This window comes from Phyllobates terribilis, unplaced genomic scaffold (assembly GCF_046119375.1).
Source record: "Phyllobates terribilis strain yellow unplaced genomic scaffold, ASM4611937v1 Scaffold_167__1_contigs__length_4167997, whole genome shotgun sequence".
Taxonomy (NCBI): domain Eukaryota; kingdom Metazoa; phylum Chordata; class Amphibia; order Anura; family Dendrobatidae; genus Phyllobates; species Phyllobates terribilis.
The window spans coordinates 2,399,813-2,413,769 of NW_027362927.1; the positions used below are offsets into that span (position 1 = coordinate 2,399,813).

A 13,957-nucleotide genomic window follows, 5' to 3' on the forward strand; every position below is an offset into this window, starting at 1 on the left:
CGCGTGTACGAGGCGTACGGAGCAGAGCCGCGCGTGTACGAGGCGTACGGAGCAGAGCCGCCCGTGTACGAGTTGTACGGAGCAGAGCCGCGCGTGTACGAGGTGTACTTAGCGGAGCCGCGCGTGTACGAGGTGTACGGAGCAGAGCCGCGTGCACAAGGTGTACGGAGCGTAGCCGTGTGTGTACGAGGTGTACGGAGCGGAGGTTTAATTTGATAATCTTGTTCTGCCATTTGGATTCTCCAATGCACCAACAGGATTTCACAACTTTCTGAATGATATTTCTCTGATTACTTTGGGAGATTTCTTGTGATTTATCTTGATGATATAGAATTTTCTCTCCTGATTTGGATTCTCACCAGGAACATGTCCTTGTTGTATTAGAAAGGTTGAGGGAGAATTCTTTCTTTGTTACAATTGAGAAATGTTTTTTTTTCTGTTCAGGAAGTTTCATTCCCGGGTCATTTTATCGGCTGATGGGTTTACGATGGATCCTGGGAAGGTGAAAGCCATAATAGATTGGGTCCAACCTAGTGACCTGAAAGTGTTGCAACATTTTGTAGGATTCGCCAACTATTATAGGAAATTCTTTAGGGTTTTTTTTCTCAGATTACTGGCCTCACACGTAATGGTGCAGATCTCAAGGTTTCGCCACCGGATGCTATTGGGGCTTTTGAAAAATTGAAGAAGTGTTTTATGTCTGCTCCTTTTCTAATCCAACTCGATGTCCAAGAACCATTCATTGTGGATGTGGATGTTTCGGAGGTCGGGGTAGGGGCCGTTTTATCTCAGGGTTCCAAAACTCTGACCAATCTGGGGTCATGTGCTTTTTTCTCGAAAAAATTTTCATCTGCTGAAAGAAATTATGCTGTTGGGAATTGTGAGTTACTCACTATTATATTGTCCTTTAAGGTTTGAAGACATTTTCTGGAGGGAGAAGCTCATCAAATCACTGTGGTCACTGACCAGAAGAATTTAGCGTATATTGAATCAGGTAAATGGCTAACTTCTAGACAGGCCAGAGGGTCCTTATTTTTCTCTAGATTCAATTTCTCTATCACTTTCAGGCCGGGGTCCAAGCAGTTTTAGTTCTGTTTCTCCTCCAAAACCTCCATTCTCCCTGAGGGCATTGTGGTTTCTGTGATATCCTTGGAGGTTGAAGCTGAGATCTGTAAAGTCCAATCGTCTCCTTTCGCCATGCCTAGGTCCAAATTATTTGTAGTTGGGTACCTAAGATTGCGTCTGTTGCAGGAGCTTCATGATTTAATCATGAGTGGTCATCCGCGGTTCACAGCTATGCAGAAAGCTATTACTAGGCTTTTTTGGTGGCCATCTATGAATAATTATATTAAAGATTTTGTATCTGCTTGTGTAGTTTACGCACACGCTAAAGTCTGTCTTAACAGTCCAGGTGGAGTATTGGCTCCATTGCAATTCCAGAAAGACAGTGAAGTCCATGGATTTCATCACAGATTTGCCTCTGTCTGGTGGGAAGACTGTCTTTGGGTGGCTGTTGACCGATTCATTAAACGGGCTCATTTTGTTCCTTTGTCAGAGGATTACCTAATGCAGAGACATTCTACAGGTTTTTTATTTCTCATAAAGTATGGCTACATGGGATCCCTATTAACATTGTGTTTGATAGGGGAGTGTAATTTGTCTCCAAATTCTGCAGAGCTTTTTGTAATAAACTGGGAATTCATTTATTTTCCTGTGCCTACCACCCTGAAACCAATGGTCAGACAGAAAGGACTAATCAATCTCAAATTTTAAGGTGTTTTGTTGCAGCTCAGTGTTTTGTTGCGACTTCATTCTTACTTCTTGCTGAGTTTGCCTTTCAGGCCACCGCCCCACTATTACTATTTGGGCAGTATTGTTTTTCAGGAGTGGGAGCCAAAACCAGGAGTGGGTGATAAATGTAGAATTGGTGACTTGTTTCTATTATACCTTTTTTCTGGTTGTTCCTCACCTGGTTTTGGCTCCCACTCCTGAGGAAAAATACTGACCAAATACTGACAGTGGAGCCGTGGCCTAACAGTCGGGTTAGTCAGTCTGCTGGAACCTCGCCGTTTTATTGTAATTATGGTGATCATCCCCATTATTTTGAATTTTCCTTTCTTTTTCCTGTTTGCCCGAATGGCCATTTCTCCACCCGTAATAAGTGCTCCCTAGTCCTTAGTATGGTCTTTGGAAGGAATAAGTCAGCTAGAGATAGTCGCCATCATGCTCTCCAGAGACCCCCAAGCATCCCCAAGGAATAATCGTAAATCATGGGCAAACAATGCCACCTTCTTTTCCTTGGTCCCATATTTAAATCCATTTATCTCAGACATTTTACTAATTACTGCCACAAGAGGTTCAGTTGCTATTGAAAACAATGAGAGACAGGGGGCATCCTTGTCTTGTACCTCTGTACAACAAAAATCGGTTAGCCATAGAGCCATTCGCTCTTATTTTGGCCTTTGAGTCCGAATAAAGCAATTGCACCCATTATATAAATTTGTCACCAAAGCCCATCTGCCGCAATGTAGGTCACAAATATGGCCATTCTACACTGTCAAAGGCCTTAGCTGGGACCAAAGACAGGATCACTCTCTGACCAATATTATCAGTCCTTGCTTGTATATTAATATAAAGCCTTCTGAGATTGATCGCTGTGGACTTATTTGGCATAATCCCAGACTGATTGGGGTGTATTATTGAGATTACTTTTGAGAGTCTGTTAGCAAGAAGTTTGACGTCTACTGTTAAAAGAGAGATGAGTCTATAGGATGCCGGCAAGCTGGGGGTCTTTGCCTTGTTTAGGTAACACTGTAATTATGGCTTCCTGCATGGATGTGGCAATGATCCTCTTTCGAATTGTATACCTCCCATAATACTAGTAGTAATACTTCCTTATATCTCTTATATACTTCCACTGGAAGACCGTCCATTCCCGGTGCTTTATCGTTGGCCATTGAGCCAGTTCCCATTCTAGCTCTTCTACATCAAGCGGTTCATCTAATAAATTCCGAGAGTTTAAGGAAAGGACCGGGAGCTGAGCTTTATCTAGGAAGGTCCTGGGTCTGTTCTTCTGAGGGTTGAACCTGAGAAGTATACAGCTTGCATAGTATTCCTCCAACACTTTCAGTATGTCCACTGTGGACTGTACCACATTACCCTCCCTAGTCTGCAGACTGGATATAAAGGCGGAGTCCCTCTGGGTGGCAGCTATCACAGATATAAGTGACCTGCTTTATCCCCCTCTTCACAATATTGTACCTTATGAAACAGCTTCTTCCTTCCTGCGGCTGCAATGTTCCCTGATTCAGCAGGTCCTGAGCTGCTTTCAGCCTGTTTTGCGCAGCCGGCGTTGGATCTGTAATCATCGCACTCTCTGCATCTCCCAATTCCTGAAACACCAATTGATCCTGCTGCTTAGTTCGGGATTTAGCTGCTGAGATTTCTGTTATAAATATTCCTCTAAGGTCGGCCTTCATGGCTTCCCATACATATAAGATAGAAGGTGTATTTTTATTAATCACAAGATACTTCTTTAGTTCCCCTTTAATTTTCCCCTTAAGGTCTATAACTTGTAACCAAAAGGGGTTAATTTCCCTGTGGGTCTGTACTGCATTGGGGGATTAAGCTTAGGGAGACACAGAGGAGAATGATGGGATAGTGCTCTGGGCAGGAGCTGATGTCAGATATAAGACCCTGCATCAGTTCATTTCCAAGAGACAAATCATTTCTCCACAAAGAGGAGAATGTGGACGAAAAACAGGAGTATTGGTATACATTAGGAGGACGGACTCTCCAAAGAGCAATTAAAGCTGTCTCCTTAAAGGGGTGGTGCCACCATAGAACATATAGGTAATCCTGTAAGTATCATGTAAAGAAATGCTTTTGTAAATTAAACCTATTACAGATGATGCCACATTCAAAATATATGTTCCTCTGATGATCAGTATGGCGCCCCCTAGTGATAGCATTACTGGTATTTATGTCCATCCTTCTAGCCATCTCTAGAGGCCGAGCATGCGCGGTTCCCTCTCCAATGCAGGTTGGATCCCTCCGCCCGTCAGCCTGCCGGATCTCATCCAGCTGACTAACAGCCGCTGTGAAGTGTGAAGTCCCTTTGCCTCGGCTGTCCTCACTCAGGCAGGTGTTTTCTATCAATGGCGGCTGCTGGAAAACAGCTGAGTGTTGGCTCTAATCCTGATAATACATGGAGGAACGCACAGACTTAGGACATTGTCCTCCCACAGACATACAGGACAGGTCACCAGCAATTCTGGCTCCAGCACAGGTATGTCTCAGACCTTCCCTGCAGTCAATGAGTGACAGGAATATTCATAAGCCACATGTAAACCAGGGCTGGGAAAGTGCAGAATGTGAACCCAGGTAGAGGATAACACCTCTCTCAGGGACACAGATAACAATAGGAAACAACTTTACATCTATGTCCCCTCATCCAGTAATAGTGACTGCAGACACGGGATTACAATATCTGTGAGTGCAATACAGAGGACCAGTATACGAGGAGTCCTACACCTCCATTTATGATGAAGGAATCCATATCACCTGATAATCATATGTGGCATGCAGAAGTAGTGCTGTTGCTTCAAAAGCATCTAGAGGGGTTAACACAATCACAAGAGACAGGGAGTGGTTAGCAGAGCCCCAGGGGGATTGTGGGGAACTTGTTTACTATTCTGGCTGCAGCCAAAGAAAGAAGTGGTGTGTGTGATCTGTATCTCACAGAAGTGCAGGAAAGAGAACAGGATTCAAGTCCAGGGTGAAGCTCAACTCAGGTCAGATACCCTGCACTGTTAGTTCAGGAAGTCTATCATTGGGCAGGAAGATAAGGACTGGAAGGAATTGTGTCACAGAGATCATCTTCCTCATCAACCCCCCCCCCTCCATCTCCATGCAGGATGAAGAACGCTGTGTACAATTGAGTCCTTGTGAAGGAAAAACCTGTGGTTGTGTATCCATTAAAACTGTGCTGTACTGTGCTACCGGATAATAGACTGTGTACTGCTGTGCTGCAAAGGAGACTGTACTGTTATTACTGGAGCCTGTTGCTTAAAGAGACATTTACATTGCACTGGCCATGCCTCATTAAATGTTACTGTTCTACCGTTTTTGACTCTTGTCAAATGTGTCTGGTCAGCAATTGAATCTGTCCTGTGCCTGAGAGAAGCTGCAGCCTATGGTTGCCTGGAATAATGGTTCCCCCAGGATTCCAACAAATTCATGTAACCGGTCTCGCCCCTATCTGAACTTAGGCTGCGTGCGTGTAACACATATGATTAAAATATCTGTGAGTGCAATACAGAGGACCAGTATACGAGGAGTCCTACACTGCTATTTATGATGAAGGAATCCATATAACCTGATAATCATATAGTGAATTTTACTCCAATAACATTTACTGTCATTTGCCTGTGGATGAAGAAAGCGATAATTCTGAAGACACTTCCTCAGATCCTGATAAAAAAATAAAGGATGAAATCCTTAAATTTGTATCAAAAAGTCCCGATGAATACACCGATGTCTCATCTTGCGCAAAAGACGTACTAGATAACCAGACAGTAGAGGACGTGTAAGTATGTATACTTTGTTCTTTATTATTCTTTATTCTTTCCCCTGTTCCCTTTCCTCTATTTTCTTCAGGCTGTTAGTATAGTATTTAGATCCTTTTGTGTGTAATGTATATCCTCCCCTTCTAAAAAAACACAATAAAAATAATTTGACAGAGAAGAGAAAGAACTTACTGATGGCTTTACTAATTCATCTCCTTCTCTCCTCCCACTGGTCGGCCTCCCTCATCTCTTCCATTGCTGATTTCTCCTCCCATGTATCTTGCTGTCCACCTTACTTGACACTGCTTTCCCCCCTGGCTAGCTGAGTCAGTAGAGCAGTCAGTAAGTGCTCTACCTTCTCAAGTATTTTACAGGCACAACTAAGAAGGGAATAGGTTTTTCTTCTTGGTCAGCTGAGGCAGTAAATGCTTTTCATCCTCTCAAACAGCTTTCTCTAGGGCTCCTGTTCTGAGCCAACCTGAGGTCAATCTGCTTTTCTTTGTCGTGGTAGAAGCTTCTGCTATTAGTATGTGAGCTGTTCTTTCACAGAAAAAAATAGGGTATCTACATCCTTGTGCTTTTCTTTCCCAGAAGTTCACTCAAGCAGAGTCTATTCATGATATAGGTGACCGAGAGCTTCTGGCAGTTAAAAGAGCCTTTGAGGAATGGAGAAATTGGTTGGAGTGGGCAAGACATGAGGTGGGCAAGACATGAGGTTCTTATGATCGGTAGAGACAGATCTGTCTCTACCGATCATAAGAACCTGTTGTATAGTGACGCTGCTAAGTGCTTAAGCACCAGACAGGCTTGGTGGGACCATGTTGCCTGGTTTGATTTTGCCATTACTTATCTCCCCAAATCCAAGAATGTCAAGGCTGACTCTTTGTCCCTTAGTCTAGTCGCAGAGTTGATGGACGAAAATCCAGTCAAGATTCTTATTGAGGGGGTGGTGTTTAGTGCTTTGGGGGTAGATATCAGGCAGCGCATTCAGTGTGCCGGAAGGTTTACCTATAAATAAACTTTATGTTCCACCTTCTTTAAGTGTAGATCTTCTTAATGAAATACATGATTCCATTTTAGCTAAGTACTCGGTCTCTTCTGCCATTTGGAGATCTCTTTCCAGGTCCTTTTGGTAAATAAAAATGGAAAAACTGGAAAGACAAGAAATACAAGATAGGGTCTTATCTTGTCAGAAAAGGGTGTAGGGAGTTAAGAAATAAGCTCACCTGATGGGGTTGTGACAGTCACAATCCCTGTGTGAAGCATGTGAAGGCTGCTGCAGGATCACCAATGGGGTTTGATGCAATAGAATATGGAATCTGTTGATTCAAAAAACACGCTGCCAAGTATCCAAAGTGTGATCATAGACGCAGATGTGGTATGATTGCAGTTTATTGCGTCAACGCGTTTCAAGGTCTACAAACCTCTTCATCAGGACAAAACCACAGTAAGGATTACAATTCAAAAGTACTGGAATATATGGACAATACATTTAAAAGAAAGGCGAGCAGTAACGGACCCCTGAGATCATATGATGCTACGTCACAGTGACAAGTGCACAACATAAAAAAGTGTGTGTATTTTTTAAAAGACCAGGAAAAAACACAAGGATAGTTGGTATATAGTAGTTTTTACAGTAGTTTTTCTTTCTCTAGTCCTACAGTGCCTCGCAGAGAAATAAATTCATTACTTTCTCTCCCCCTTTTTTTCTGCTTTCAAAATATTTTCATTTAACTCGTACTTGGCATATCTACCCCACATCCACATCTATAACTTTGCTAGTCACATACACACCCATCACAGGCAGAGCTAGACTCTGCAGATTTCCCTCTTCTCCAGTCTCAATCCAAGGTCCCCAACAGCCTCGAATACAGTATGGTCACCATAGACCCAGTATTATATCCCCCACAGCCCCCCTATGCAGTTTGGTCACCTCAGCCTCCTATACAGTGGAATAATAAAATTAACAACCTCATCCACAACTACCACAAAAGACTTCAAGCTGTCATTGATGTTAGAGGGGGCAATACACGGTATTAAGAACTGGGGTATGTGAACTTTTGATCAGGGTTATTTGGATGTTTTTGGTTGTCATTAAGATTTAAAAAGAGAAAACACAGTAGTTTGACAATAAATGGCTTCACCCAACCAAATTTTTTTTTGTTATCATTCATATTCTCTGAAACAAGGCAAAGAAAGCAAAAATTCTGACGGGGTATGTAAACTTTTGAGCACAACTGTATATACTGGACTCTAGTTAGCAGTCATTGCTAGAGAGAGCCTCATGCTGCATGGTTAGGAGTTTGGTGGTTTGTTGTTGTTTGAGAAGGCGTTTGGTGGATTTATCTAAGACTGTTGCATGGTTTTGGTTGTGTATTAATCCTCTCTTTCTCCTACTTTGGTTTTTCCCATCCTCCACTCACCACTGTTATCCTCTGTTGTTTGTGTGCATATATTTGTATGATTGGTATTTTCCTTTATCCCTGTTTGCATTACCTTGTTACTCTGGTTGGTGTATTGCCTTACACTATTACTTCTCTCTTCCCTTGGTGGAGGAAGAGAACAGGCAGATTGAGGAGTTCAGACAAGGTACGTGGTCCCGGCATTTTCACCTTCAGAAGTAATTCGAGGAACATGGGCAAGCTAGGACGTCCCTAGCGTTAGGGACAGGGAAGGAGCCCCTGGTCCTGGGATACCCGACAACAGAGTCATGACATTAGCTCTGGCTGAAACTGTTTTCTGATCCATCATGGATCCTATCACAGCTCTCACAGGGCAACTGCAGCAACTTAGCCTAGAGGTTGCAAATCTATGCACTGTCATGTTGCAGCTCCCTAACACGTCAGGTCCTGGGACCATGACTCCCAGGCAACCCCCTGTGGAGCCCAAGATTGCATTGCCTGACAGCTTCTTTGGGGGGGCGTGACATGTTTGTTTTCTTCAGGGAGGCCTGTAAGCTGTACTTCAGGTTATGTCCTATCTCCTCAGGAACCGAGGAGCAATGGGTGGGGATACTAATCTCGCTCCTTCAGGGTGACCCCCAAGTATGGGCATTTTCTCTCCCGCCAGACTCCCAATTGCTCCGGACGGTGGAGGAATTTCTTTTAGTCCTGGGTCATATATACAACGACCCTGACCGCATCTCCCTGGCTGAGTCCATGCTATGTCAGCTTCAGCAGGGAGATCGGCCAGCGGAGGTGTATTGCTCTGAGTTTCGGAGGTGATACACTGACACTAAGAGGAATGACCCCGCACGACGTAGCCAGTTTTGTCAAGGGCTATCGGTATGCCCTTGTCGTATAGGAGACTCCAGTTTCTCTTGAAGCAGCCATGTCTCTGGCTATCCGGGTGGATCACAGTCTTCGCCAGAGACATAAAGAAACACCCCAATATGCGAGAGGTCCAGCGCCAAGGGAACCCTGGTCTGAGTCATCTGAGGAGCCTATGCAGTTGGGTGTGGTGACTCGTTCTGTGTGTCAAACTCGAGTTCAGCGTAAAGGGGGAGTATGGAATCCATCTGGACAAAAATAAGGTGATCATTTCGGCCTTTCTGGACAGTGGGGCGGGTTTAATTTGATAAACGTTAGGTTCGTCCAGGTCCGGGGCCTCAAACCATATACACTGTCCAGACACATACCCATAATCAGCATCAACTCTGCATCCTTGAGCCAGGGGTGTTTTACTCAAGTCATCCGAGGGTTACATCTACAGGTAGGCCATACACTCAGAATGTATTGAGTTTTATGTGCTAGAGGGTCTGCCCTCTCTTGTGGTTCTGAGACTACCTTTGCTCACACTGCACAACCCTGTGGTAGATTGGCAGACTCAGGAGGTAGCAAATTGGATCAAGTATTGTCAAGGACACTGGGCACCTGGCTGGCTAGTGTGGATACCCAGTCTGTGCCTAAATACCTGTCTGACTTTGAGGATGTGTTCTCGGAGCAGGGGTGTCAAAATCTCCCTTCCCATCAACCTTATGACTGTGCCATTAATCTTGTTTCTGGGGCCAAGCTGCCTAAGAGCAGACTTTGTAAAATCTCTGGTCCATAGAAGCGGGCCATGAAGGACTATATCACGGAAAGTTAAAAAAAAGGATCATATCACACCATCGTCATCCCCCATTGCTGAAGGGGTTTTCCTTGTAAAGAAAGACGGGGGGTTACGCCCCTACCTAGATTTCTGCAAACTAAATCCAATCACGGTCTGGGAACCGTATCTGATCCCTCTCACCCCGGACTTATTTAATCAGATCGTGGCAGCAAAATGGTTTTCTAAACTGGTTCTCAGGGGGGCATATAATCTCATTCGTATTAAAGAGGGGGATGAGTGAAAAACAGCTTTCAATATGCCTGAGGGACACTATGAGAACCTTTGTCATGCTATTTGGGTTGAGTGATGCTCCTGCCGTCTTTCAGCATTTTGTAAATGTCATGTTTAGTCACCCGGCAGGTATATTTGTTGTGATCTATCTTGATTACATTAATTTTTGCGCCTGACCTTGAGTCATATCAGGTACATGTCAGGTAGGTCTTACAGATACTCAGAGTCAATAAAGTATTTGTTAAACCAGAGAAGTGTATGTTCTCTTGAGGAGATCCCTTTTATAGGCTAGATTTTATCATCCACCGGTTTTCACATTGATCCAGCAAAAGTCTGGGCGGAACAGGATTGGGATTGTCCTGAGGATTTAAAGGCGTTACAAAGGTATTTGGGTTTCGCCAACTACTACCGCAAGTTCATAAAAACTTTTCGGTAGTGGCCAAACCTCTGGCGGATATGACCAGAAAATGGACTGACTTTTCTAAATGGTACAGTCCGGCCAGGGAGGCATTCAATACCTTAAGGAGTGTTTTGTATTTGTGCCGATTCTCATGCACCCTGACGTCACTCAGCCATTCATTGCTGAAGTTGACATGTCAGAAGTGTGTGTGGGGGCTGTTTTGTCGCAGGGTGCATCTCCTAGTAAATGGCATCCATGTGCATACTTTTCCAAAAAACTGTCACTCGCTGAGAGAAATTATGACATTGGTAACAGGGAACTCTTGGCAACCAAGTGGGCTTTTGGAGAGTGGCATCATTTTCTGGAGGGGGCAGATCATCCGATTATGGTAATCACGGACCATAAGAATCTGGTATATCTAGAGTCTACGAAACGTCTAACGCCTAGACAGGTGGGATGGCCGTTATTCTTCACCAGATTTAACTTTTTCGTTACATATAGGCCAGGGAACAAGAACATTAAGGTGGATGCCTTTTCCAGCGGTGGAGATAATTGTGAACCGGTTTCTATACTGCAAAATGGGGTGGTTATTGCATCTATATGCTCCGATCTTGAGAAGGAGGTTGTTGAGGCTCAGGGGGACGCACCTGCTGCCTGTTTATTAGGTAAACTGTTTGTACATGTGAATCTCCATCTTAGAGTTCTCAGTGAACATCATGATTGGGTCTTGGACAGACATCCCTGTTATAAAGACACTACAGATCTCCTTACTCTGCGTTTTTGGTGGTCAGGAGTTCATCAGGATGTTCACGAGTATGTAGCCGCCTGCCGTGTCTGAGCATGTTCTAAGATCTCTCATACTTGTTCATCTTGGTCTCTCCATCCATTGGCGATTCCCAGTAGACTGTGGATTCATTTATCGTTCGATTTTATCACTAATACTAATCTACCCGTGTCGGTAGGTAATACTGTAATTTTGGTGGTGGTGGACAGATTCAGTAAGATGTCACATTTCATTGTGCAATCCGCATTACCTAACACCAAGACTTTGATGCAGATTTTCATCAGAGAGATGGTAAAATTACATGGGAACCCTACTGATATTTTTTCTGATTGGAGGATGTAGTTTATTTCCAAATTTTGATGGGCATCTTGCAATCTTTTGAGGATCCATCTGTTGTTCTCTTCAGCAGTCTTCCGCAGTCTAAAGGGCAAACTGAACATGTTAACCAGAATCTTGAGACTTAGGTGTTTTATGTCTGAGAATCAGGAGGATGGGGTTACTGACTTACCTCTTGCTGAATTTGTAGTGAATAATCATTGTCATGAATCCACTGGTAAGTCCCCATTTAACAGGAATACCTGAAGAACGTTTTCCATCTTCAATTACGTCTGTGTGGCAAAGGGTTCTTGATTGCTTGAGGAAGATGGGGTCCAAATATAAGAGTGTGGCTGATTGGAGACGTGTGGTGGGTCTGGACCTGTGTGATGACTTGGTGTGGTTGTCTTCAAGGAGCATTAAGTTGAAGATTCCATCTTAGAAACTGGGTCCCAGGTTCACTGGTTCTTATAAGATTGTGGCCGTCGTCAATCCCGTAGCATTCCACCTTGATTTGCCGCCCACCTTTAGGATCCATAATGTTCCATTAGTCTCTACCCAAAAAATACGTTGCGTCCTTTGTATCATCAGCGCTACTGCCATCTCTGGTCATTGTGGATGGACATTTGGAATTCCAAATAGGTAAGATCGTTGATTCTTGCTTAGTTCATCTGTCACTTCAGTAACTGGTACACTGGAAGAGTTATGGTCCTGAGGAGAGGATGTGGGTACCAGCATCTGACGTCCATGCAGCCAGGTTGATCTGGTCTTTTTATGCGGTACACCCTGATAAACCCAGCTATGAGGTTCCAGAGGTCCCTCGTAGAAGGGGTTACTGTCATGGGTTTACTGCGACAGAGAGGAGCCAGAACACTGCAGAGTCTGATTCCTCCTAATCCTGCACTCATTAGAAGCCTTTCACCTTCATATTAAATGGTGCAGATTTCTTCTAACAGTACAGGAGTTAATCTGCTCAGTTGAGAGCTCCTTGAAGCTTTCCTGCCTTAGTGTTCACAGCTATTCACTATTAGCCACTCCCCGTTCCTATATATACTGGATTCTAGCTAGCAGTCATTACCAGAGCTAGCTGTTGTTTGAGAAGGCGTTTGTGGATTTAGCTAAGACTGTTGCATGGTTTTGGTTGTGTGTATAATCCTCTTCTTCTACTTTGGTTTTACCCCATTCTTCCACTCCCCAGTGTTATCCTCTGTTGTTTGTGTGCATATATTTGTATGATTGGTATTTCCTTTATCCCTGTTTGTATTACCGTGTTAGTCTGGTTGGTGTATTGCGATACACTACTACTCCTCTCTTCCCCGGGTGGGGGAAGGGAGCAGGTGGATTGAGGAGCTCAGACAAGGTACATCGCCCCAGCATCTTCACCTTCAGAAGTAATCCAGGGAACAGGGCCAGCTAGGGCACCCCTAGCGTTAGGGACAGGGAAGCTGTGACAGCAGAGCTGTGAGCAACAAGCATGCTGAGAGATTTCACCAAGATATTGCGGATATGGAGAAAAGATATCAATGAAAATGCTTGCAGATAATGATTGAACAATTGTAAGAAATGATTCAATGCAGGAGTACAAGAAGCAAGCAAAAAAGAGTTGTCCCTGAATGAGGACCAAATTTTGTATCGCAATTTCTGTAACTGTTTATATTTCGCAATAGTGTTTAGACAGGTTTTAGTTATTTGAACTGTTGTTAAGTTTCCTCTAAATAAATATCAGAAAATTGGCATAACAAAATATTTGCATCTTTATATTTGCAAAAATAATGTTTCAAAGTACTGAAACTTTTATGCATCAATTATATGTACACACAAAAAGCAAAGACACACCAAGAATAATTAACCTACCATTTCATGGAGGGGGTGACTGCTTAGTATTTGAATTGCACACAAAAAGGCTTGTATAGGGTGCTGTTCACACTAGGGGGAATTTTAATTCTTCTTGGTGTGGCTTTGCTTTTTGTGTTTAGAGTAGGGCTCGTAAGCATGAGAACCCTTGTCTCGGGTTCCGAGCTTACATATTTTGGCCAACATATCAACTAATATCTCATATATTATATATATGTATTTTTGCACTTTTTAATTCCAGGGTGCAGCCAGGCCCATCAGTTCCGGCATTGTAAACTGGGGTGTCTGTTCCTATGGGGTGCACTTGGATAATACTGGGCAGCCCGCCTAATCTAATAGTATGGGCTTAACTAGTAGACTGTAAGTCGGATACTGTGCACTACCCTAGTGTGAACAGCACCCTATACAAGCCATTTTGTGTGCAATTCTAATACTAAGCAGTCACCCCCTCCATGAAATGGTAGGTTGTGAGTGATTGTCTCATCAGTATTTTGCACCTGTGTAGCCGCCATCTTTATGTGGGTTTGCTGCACCCTGGTAGTGCATTTAGTTCTGAAGATCTGGGCAGGTCCCTGCTGCCCTTTTTTTGCTGTGTTTTTTCATCAATTATATGTAGCAGTAAAAGGAAAACTCTGATATCACAGAAACAAGAGGCAACTAAAAATTTTATTGTGCAATTTGAATTCACATGGTCAAAATCATTAAAAATGGCTCATT

General features: G+C 43.6%; 2 protein-coding genes across 2 annotated transcripts in view; both read right to left on the minus strand.

The window, feature by feature from the left end:
- The window catches only part of LOC141207923 (oocyte zinc finger protein XlCOF7.1-like), a 456,010-nt gene that overhangs the window by 399,711 nt on the left and 42,342 nt on the right, over positions 1-13,957 (minus strand). The gene's annotated exons all lie outside the window — the stretch shown is intronic.
- Positions 1-13,957, minus strand: part of LOC141207902 (uncharacterized) — a 999,716-nt gene that overhangs the window by 134,218 nt on the left and 851,541 nt on the right. The gene's annotated exons all lie outside the window — the stretch shown is intronic.